General features: G+C 50.6%; 1 pseudogene; it reads left to right on the top strand.

Moving 5' to 3' along the window:
- The first annotated feature begins 2,749 nt into the window (after window positions 1-2,749).
- On the top strand, window positions 2,750-6,657 carry LOC147967314 (uncharacterized; annotated as a pseudogene).
- The last annotated feature ends 2,492 nt before the right edge of the window (window positions 6,658-9,149 follow it).

The following is a 9,149-nucleotide window of genomic DNA, read 5'->3' on the forward strand; positions in this document are numbered from 1 at the left end:
GTTGGAACCATGAGAATGAACCACACATGATGGAGGAACATCCACTGCAATATGATTTGGTCTTCTCTCGATCACACGGCGAGACTATTTTCGGAATACAAACTTTAACTTAGGCAAAATGATGCCCATTGTATAATCAGACCAAAGCAATGAAGCACCTAGTGTTGGCCAATAAATAGTACAATACTACTTTTCTACAGTCCATGAAGTGACTATTCAATCTTTGTGTGTCTATTTTCAAATGGCACTGCATGCAGTGACTATACTATTCTCTTGTGCAGTTCAACCAAAATTGTGGTCACTTTGTGTGTTTGCCAAATAGCAATGGGCAGACATCTCTGTCTGCACAAATATCAAGCAGCTAGTAAACATATACCCCACCTTGTATTTTCGGTTTAAACATGTCTCTTCCGCTTAGCATCTGTCATGTTTTGCACTGGACAATTTGATATAGTCATGTTTTGCCCTGGACAATTTCATACTGAATTGATTTGCTTGTTCAGAGCAGAAATATAGCGCCTATTCTTCATCAGACCAAGGATATCCATGTTCGCAGTGATGGAAGAGGCGAAATCGATACAACCGAAATTGAGCATCCAATCATTGAATCCTGTCCTGCACCTCCAATGTAGGTCCACCCTGCCAATAAATTCACATGCAAACCACTAGTATTACTATCTAATGACAGTACAAAAAGAGTAGCAAGATAGTAGCAAACCATGTACCTTCTTAATGAACAACTCATAGTGCCACCAATTGGATATAAAGGTTTGGAAGAAAACATGGTCCTAATGTTGAACCAATTGGAATTTTTGTGCAGTTCCAATAAAATAGAGCATCCCTGTTTGCATAGATATTGAAAGTGTGATTACTATAAAAGTGGCACTAGTTGAAGCATAGACTCACAAATATAAGCATTCCAATTTCTTAATGGGAAAAGGTAGCAAGACTGTTTCTAACCACCTGTTTGAAGGAATAAATAAGACAACAACGACTGATGTCAGAAAGGCATATATAGTTCTTTCTGAAATAACGATCGATTCCTAACCTTTCCTCTTCTTTTAAGCATATTTTGTGCAGTTCAACTAAAATAAAATGCCATCACCGCCTTGACAATTCAGTGACACTGTACAAAAGGAAATGACTTAACATTACATCATGATGTCAGGTACGTAGTCGACAGGCATTAGAGACAAACTTACAGACCTCCTCTGATAACATAATGAACATTAATTTTAACAAAGGTGTGACTAGCTTTACCGGGATAATTTGAGTGAACTCTACACCCTCTGTTCCTTAATATAAGACATTTTCGCGGTTCAGTTTAAAGTACCCAAACGTCTAGTATTTAGAAAAACAGGTAGTAGTTTTCTTGAGCACATATCTAGGAAAGCTTGCCACACTTTATTTATGTCCATACGCTAATGCAACACCACTCGAAATTTCGAATACTACAAATATACACTAATCCATCGGCTAGTGCAACAGTAGAGTAGTTATTTTATTACATGGTACAATACAATGGTTTTACTGAACAGATTTCAATAAACTCTGGCACTGAAAGATTTCTATAAGAATTAATAATACAAAATGTAAAGGTAACACGTTTCAGCATTGGTATACTAGCCGTGCATGAGCATTAAACTAAATACAAAAGTCTGAAGGTAACCAGCATTGTTAACTAATGACAATATAAAAAATTACAAACAATGTACCTCCAAGGTAAATATCATTTCAAACTCGGAGGGACCTTAAAAATTGCTATCCCAATCTTGATAATCGATCAAACATAAAAACTTGATCAAATGAATCAAGAGAATAGCCGGAGGAGGAGGTGCCCACTCTTGACCGTTCCTCTTGTCTTCATAATTTTTTGTGCAGTTTAACCAAAATAAAATGACATCAGCGCCTTGTAATTTTGATGACACTATACAAAAAAATTAACTTATCTCATGAAAGTGAGGTATGTAATCTATAAGCATTAACAGTGCAAAAATCTGAAGGTAGTAACAAGTTTAATCGTTGGTATACTAGCTGTGCAATAGCATTAGAATGCCTTAGCTGAAAAATATTTAATACATCCACGATCAATAGCTAACCTTGAAATAATCCAGTGACATTAAATGGCATTGCTTAAATTTAGCGGTGGCATTAGACTGAGTGCGGCATTAGTTAAATGTGGCATCACTTTAGCAGTAGTATTGCTTGACTTGACTGCTGGTGAGGGAGTCCTGGACTAAGGGGTCCTCGAGTGTCCGGCCTGTTATTCATTGGTCCGGACTGATGGGCTGTGAAGATATGAAGGCCGAAGACTATACCCGTGTCCGGATTGGACTTATCTTGGCATGGAAGGCAAGCTAGGCGACCAGCTGTGAAGATTCCTTCTTATGTAACCGACTCCATGTAACCCTAGATCTCTCCGGTGTCTATATAAACCAGAGAGCATAGTCCGGATAGGCGACATTCATTACCATATACACATAGGCTAGACTTCTAGGGTTTTAGCCATTACGATCTCGTGGTAGATCAACTCTTGTAACACTCATATTCATCAAGATCAATCAAGCAGGAAGTAGGGTATTACCTCCATAGAGAGGGCCCGAACCTGGGTAAACATCGTGTCCCCCGTCTCCTATTACCATCGATCCTAGACGCACAGTTCGGGACCCCCTACCCGAGATCCGCCGGTTTTGACACCGACATTGGTGCTTTCATTGAGAGTTCCACTGTGCCATCGGCAAAGGGCTCGATGGCCCCTTCGATCGTCAGTAATGACGTTGTCCAGGGAGAAACCTTCCTCCCCGGACAGACCTTCGTATTCGGCGGCTTCGTACTGCGGGCCAACTCGCTTGGCCATTTGGAGCAGATCGACAGCTACGCCCCTGGCCATCAGGTCAGATTCGGAAGCTCGAACTACATCACGGATATCCGTGGAGACTTGATCTTCAAGGGATCTGATCCCGTGGTGATCACTCCCCCTCGCCCCGATGAACGTGACTTAAATCTGTCATCGGATCACATCCAGGAGATGGTTCCTACTGCTGCAACGGCCTTAGAGCCAAAGCAGATCGTGCCATCCGAGGCCGCAGAGTCTGTGGTGTTGGAGCCGCACACGAACTCAACGCCATGCAATATTCGCTTTAACGGAACTTCGGACTTGTCTCCGGCTATAAGTTCCGGACTGTGTACGCCTGCGGACACCGAGCTAGATCGGTTATCGATCTTCGAGTTCAGCGCCGCTGACGTTTTCCAGCACTCGCCTTTGGGTGACGTGCTAAAATCTTTAAAGAATTTGTCCTTGGAGAAGGATTCACAGCCGAACTACGTCCGGTTCGAGCTAGAGACGGATGACGAAGAATTTTGCTTCCCACCCGCCACCCACTTCATAGCCACCGTCGATGACTTAACCGACGTGCTTGACTATGGCTCCGAAGACATCGACGGCATGGACGATGATGCTGATAAGGAGCAAGGCCAAGACCCGCCATTCACCGGACGTTGGACGGCTACCTCTTCGTATGACATGTACATGGTTGACACACCCAAAGGATCTGGCGAGGACAAAGAAGAGCCAGAGGCGAATAAAACCTCTAAGACGCAGTCCAAGCGCCGACGCCCCAAACGCCGTCCTAAGCCTCATCGCTCAAAGGACGGCAACACCGGCACCGAAGAGAATAGTACTCCAGGCGATGCCGAAAACAATGAAGACCCTATCGGAGCTACATCCGAACAGGAGGAACATGACAACAGGCAAGACAACCCTAATGAACAGGCCATATAAGATGACTCGGAGGATGACAGTTACCGTCTACCCTCCAAGGAGGAGACAAGCCTCGGCAATGAAGACTTTATCGTGCCTGAGGATCCTCTGGAGCAGGAGCGCTTTAAGCTTCAGCTCATAGCCACTGCAAGGAGCCTGAAAAAGAAACAGCAGCAGCTTCAAGCTGAACAAGATCTGCTCGTCGACAGATGGACTGATGTCCTGACAGCTGAAGAATATGGCCTCAGGCGCCCAGCCAAGAGCTACCCGAAATGCAGACTGCTAGCTCAATTCGATGAGGAAGCACTGGAGCACACATCTCCCTCGCGTAATGCGGAATGACCACCACGTGGTCGAGACAGGGCGGCCGACCGGCCACCCCGTGGCCGGGATAAAGCGGCAACTCAGGTCGAACAGTAGCCTGCCCCACCGCCTCGTAAAAATAGATACGGAAGAGTTCGGGGTCACACGTACAACCTCCGACAGATCTTGGACGATAGAGCAGGACATACAAGATTGATCAACGGATCGCGAGGGCGTGCCTCGAGGCACGATGAGGGCTACCTATTCGGACGTGATAAACCTAACCACGCCCGGGCCGAATATCACAGACGGACTCCATCAGAGCTACGCCACGATGCGGCTCGATATAGGGGTGCCGCACACCCTCTCTGCTTCACAGATGAAGTACTGGATCACGAATTCCCAGAGGGGTTCAAGCCTGTCAACATTGAATCATACGACGGCACAACTGATCCCGCAGTATGGATCGAGGATTTCATTCGCCATATCCATATGGCTCGAGGAGATGACCTCCACGCCATCAAATACCTCCCATTAAAGCTCAAAGGGCCAGCTCGACACTGGTTAAATAGCCTGCCTAAGAATTCCACCAACAGCTGAGAAGACTTGGAAGAGGCTTTCCTTGATAACTTCCAAGGAACTTATGTCCGGCCACCGGACACCGATGACTTAAGCCACATAGTTCAACAACCCGGAGAATCAGCCAGAAAATTCTGGACTAGGTTCCTAACCAAAAAGAACCAGATCGTTGACTGTCCGGATGCCGAGGCCCTAGCAGCCTTCGAACACAGCATCCTTGACGAATGGCTAGCACGCCACCTCGGCCAAGAAAAGCCGAAGTCTATGGCAGCCCTCACTGCACTCATGACCCGCTTCTGTGCGGGTGAGGACAGCTGGCTGGCTTGTAGTAAAAACACAGCCAGCGAGGCAGACCCTATTGAGGCCAAGAACAGCACCGGCAAGCTCCGGCGCAATAGACACAAATGCCGAAGGAATGGCGACAACACCGATGACACCACAGTCAATGCCGGATTCAGCGGCTCCAAGTCCGGCCAACGGAAGAAGCCATACAAAAGAAACAACGAAGGACCTTCCAGCCTGGACCGCATACTCGACCGTCCGTGCCAAATTCACGGCACCCCGGATAAGCAAGCCAATCATACCAACAGGGATTGTTGGGTCTTCAAGCAGGCTGGCAAGTTAAATGCCGAAAACAAAGAAAAGGGATCACAAAGTGAGGACGAGGACGAAGAGCCCCGGCAGCCGAACACTGGGGGGCAGAAGAAATTTCCCCCTCAAGTCAAAACGGTGAACATGATATACGCTACACACATCCCCAAAAGGAAGCGTAAGTGAATACTTAGGGACGTCTACGCAGTAGAGCCAGTCGCCCCAAAATTCAATCCGTGGTCATCATTCCCGATCACCTTCGATCGTCGGGATCACTCAACTAGTATCCGCCATGGCGGTTCAGCCGCACTAGTCCTCGACCCAATTATTGACGGGTTTCACCTAACACGAGTCCTGATGGACGGTGGTAGCAGCCTCAACCTGCTTTATCAGGACACAGTGAGGAAGATGGGCATCAACCCCTCGCGAATCAAACCAACAAAGACTACCTTTAAAGGAGTCATACCAGGCATAGAGGCCCACTCTACGGGCTCAATCACGCTGGAGGTGGTCTTCAGTTTTCCGGACAACTTCTGAAGCGAAGAGTTAATCTTCGATATCGTCCCCTTCCACAGCGGCTATCACGCACTGCCCGGACGAACCACGTTTGCTAGATTCAATGCAGTGCCACACTATGCTTATCTCAAGCTCAAGATGCCCGGTCCACGCGGCATCATAACAGTCAATGGCAATATGGAACGCTCCCTCCGAACAGAGGAGCACACTGCCGCCCTAGCAGCGGAAGTACAGAGCGGCCTTCTCAAGAAGCACCATAGTACGGCTGTCGAGCCCTTAGACATCATTAAGAGGTTCCGGACTACACTGCAACAGGACGGCGCGGCTCGTCAAGAGCTCGACTAACAATTCGGCCTCCGTCCCAGTCCCAATGAGGTAGTGACCACTACAAAAAAAGACATATCTATGACATTTTGGGCCGAATGAAATTTTTTTCTGTCATACATATGACACTTCTATGACGATAATTGTGACAAAACCCGGTATCATCATAGATGTGGTGGGCTCCTACTTCTATGACAAAAAATCATGACAGAAAATGGGCTTTTCGTCCTAGGCGGGCCGGAGACGCAGCTGCATGACATTCTTTGGGCCGTCCATGACTGAAAAAACCGTGGTAGAAGCGAGGGGGAGGAAAATTTCTGGGAGTTCCCGGTTACGGTGGGAGGTCGGGGGCCGAGCGATGCGCGTTTCTCTCGTACACGTACGCGCGTGTGTGCGAGGCGTTGGCTCTAACTGAACCCGAGCGAGGCGTTGGGCTCTAACTGGACCCGAGCGATTGCACTGCAGGCTATGCGTTACTGAACCCGAGTGATCGATCGATGGCTGTTAATTGAACCCGATCAAGTGATTCCTTGGCTACTGCTGCTAACTAAAGCCGATCAATGCTGTCTCTAGATGAACAGTGAGCATTGCGGGGGGGGGGGGGGGGTTGGATGAACAGTTCCCGGTGGGGGTGGATGAACAGGACCCTGTGGTGTTGCCTCTGGATGAACAGGACCCCGATCGATCGAGCCGGTTGGGGCTGGATGAATAGGACCCCGTGGAGGGCAGGATGAATGAACAGTAGACGGTGGATGGGTGCCCGTGGAGGGGTGGTTGAACAGGACCCCGTGGTGTGGAGGGCTGGATGAACAGTAGACGGTGGAGGGGTGGTTGAACAGTAGCCGGTGGAGTAGCGCGCGGTGGAGGCTGGATGAACAGGAGCCCGTGGAGGCTGGAGGAGGTCGATGGTGGATGAACAGTAGCTCGTGGAGGCTGGAGGGGGTCGACGGTGGAGATGAACAATATCCCGTGGAGTCCCATTTTGCGGTACGCCACACCCCTCCCGATGAACAGGACCCCCGTTTCGACCATAGCGCTCCAACACAAGTCCGTTTCCTTCGTTTTGCGGTACGCCACACCCCTCCCGATCAACAGGACCCCCGTTTCAACCGTAGGAGGTCCGTTTCCTCCGTTTTGCGGTATGCCACACCCCTCCTGATCGACAGGACCCCCGTTTCGACCGTAGCGCTCCAACACAAGTCCGTTTCCTCCGTTTTGCGGTACGCCACACCCCTCCCAATCAACAGGACCCCCGTTTCGACTGTAGGAGGTCCGTTTCCTCCGTTTTGCGGTACGCCACACCCCTCCTGATCAACAGGACCCCCGTTTCGACCGTAGGAGGTCCGTTTCCTCCGTTCTGCGGTACGCCAGGCCTCGTTTCCATTGCCTCTTCCGTCCAAGCCTTCCCGATGAACACGACCACACATTCCGTTCCGACCCATGAACACGACGACGATGCTGTTTCTCCGTTCCGACCCAGCCATGTACACGAGCCCTCGCCGTACGTATGCGCGAGCAGGCGTTCGAGACCCCGCCCGTATGTACACATACGTGGCCGTATTTTCTTTCTTGCACCCTGGCCGCCTCTACTATGACACGTGCGCGCCTCTACATCCACCAGTATATATGTACGTACATGTTCGCGACCAGAATGACAACGCTACGTACGCTTCGACCAGGTGGGTCCTGACTGTCAGGCACTTCCCTGCCTGCGAAGATGTAGCTGGTGGGTCCCAGCAGTCAGCGGGGCGAAATACGGTGGCCTGTCCGATGGGTCCCCGCCGTCAGGTGGAGGAATAATTATTTTGCATGTAATAAGGAGGCACTTCCTTGCTGCGGCCGTGGACCCAGCTGTCAGCCTCTCCACATACAGTCCACGTCCGATGGGAGTCGTTCCTTGACCATGTTGACCACGCCGCGCCGAGAGCACCAGGGCGGTGGACGACGGCGAGGCCTAGGAAGGGGACGACGGGGAGCCGGGGAAGACGCGGCAGTGGAAGCCCGCGCGCGCGGAGAGGAGTACAAGGGTTCACTGTGAGGCTTCCATCGCCGCAGGGCCTGGCCAGCGGTGGGAATAGTAGGGGGCGATGAGGCCTCCGCGGCAGCACAGCCGACCACGGGAGGCAGGAGCATGCGGCACGACCGGTGCTGCTTTGGGCGGCTGGAGCAAGAAGACCAGAGGTTGAAGAAGCACTACGGCCGTTGGATGGACATCGTACGGTCACTGGAGCTAGAATCGTTCATATTGACTAAGTTGACAAAGCCCTTCGTCCCCGTCAACTTAGTAGGCCCACAAGTCAGCCTCCCACCAAGGTGGGTCCCAACAGTCAGGGGGAAACGATTTTTTCGCAAAATACTGGTGGCCCGTTCGGTGGGTCCCTGCTGTCAGGTGGAGGAATAATTATTTTGCACGTAATAAGGAGGCACTTCCTTGCTGCGGCCATGGACCTAGCTGTCAGCCTCTCCACGTACAGTCCACGTCCGATGGAAGCCGTTCCTTGACCATGTTGATCACGCCGCGCCGAGCGCACCAGGGCGGTGGACGACAGCGAGGCCTAGGAAGGGGACGACGTAGAGCCGGGGAAGACGCGGCAGTGGATGCCCACGCGTAGATGAGTACGAGGGCACTGGTTCGCTGCGGTGTGAGGCTGCCGTCGCTGGAGATTAACAGGGGGTGTGGGTGAGTAGAGGGATGGCCTGGCCAGCGGTGGGAGTAGTAGGGGGCGGTGAGGCCTCCGCCGCATCACAGCCGACCACGGGAGGCAGGAGCACGAGGCACGACCGGCGCTGGTTTTGGCGGCTGGAGCAAGAAGACCAGAGGTTGAAGAAGCACTACGGCCGTTGGATGGACATCGTACAGTCACTGGAGCTAGAATCGTGCATTATTGACTAAGGTGACAAAGCCCTCCGTCCCTGTCAACTTAGTATGCCCACAAGTCAGCCTACCACTATACTGGGTCCCAGCTAACAGGGGGAGTATTCATTTTTTTGTGCATAATAAGGAGGCACTTCCTTGCGTGCGAAGATATAGCTGGTGGGTCCGAGCTGTCAGCGGCGGTAATGTTTTTTTTGCGAA

The sequence above is a fragment of the Triticum urartu genome, chromosome 5A (assembly GCF_056163025.1).
Source record: "Triticum urartu cultivar PI428250 chromosome 5A, HENAU_Tu73, whole genome shotgun sequence".
Classification (NCBI taxonomy): Eukaryota; Viridiplantae; Streptophyta; class Magnoliopsida; order Poales; family Poaceae; genus Triticum; species Triticum urartu.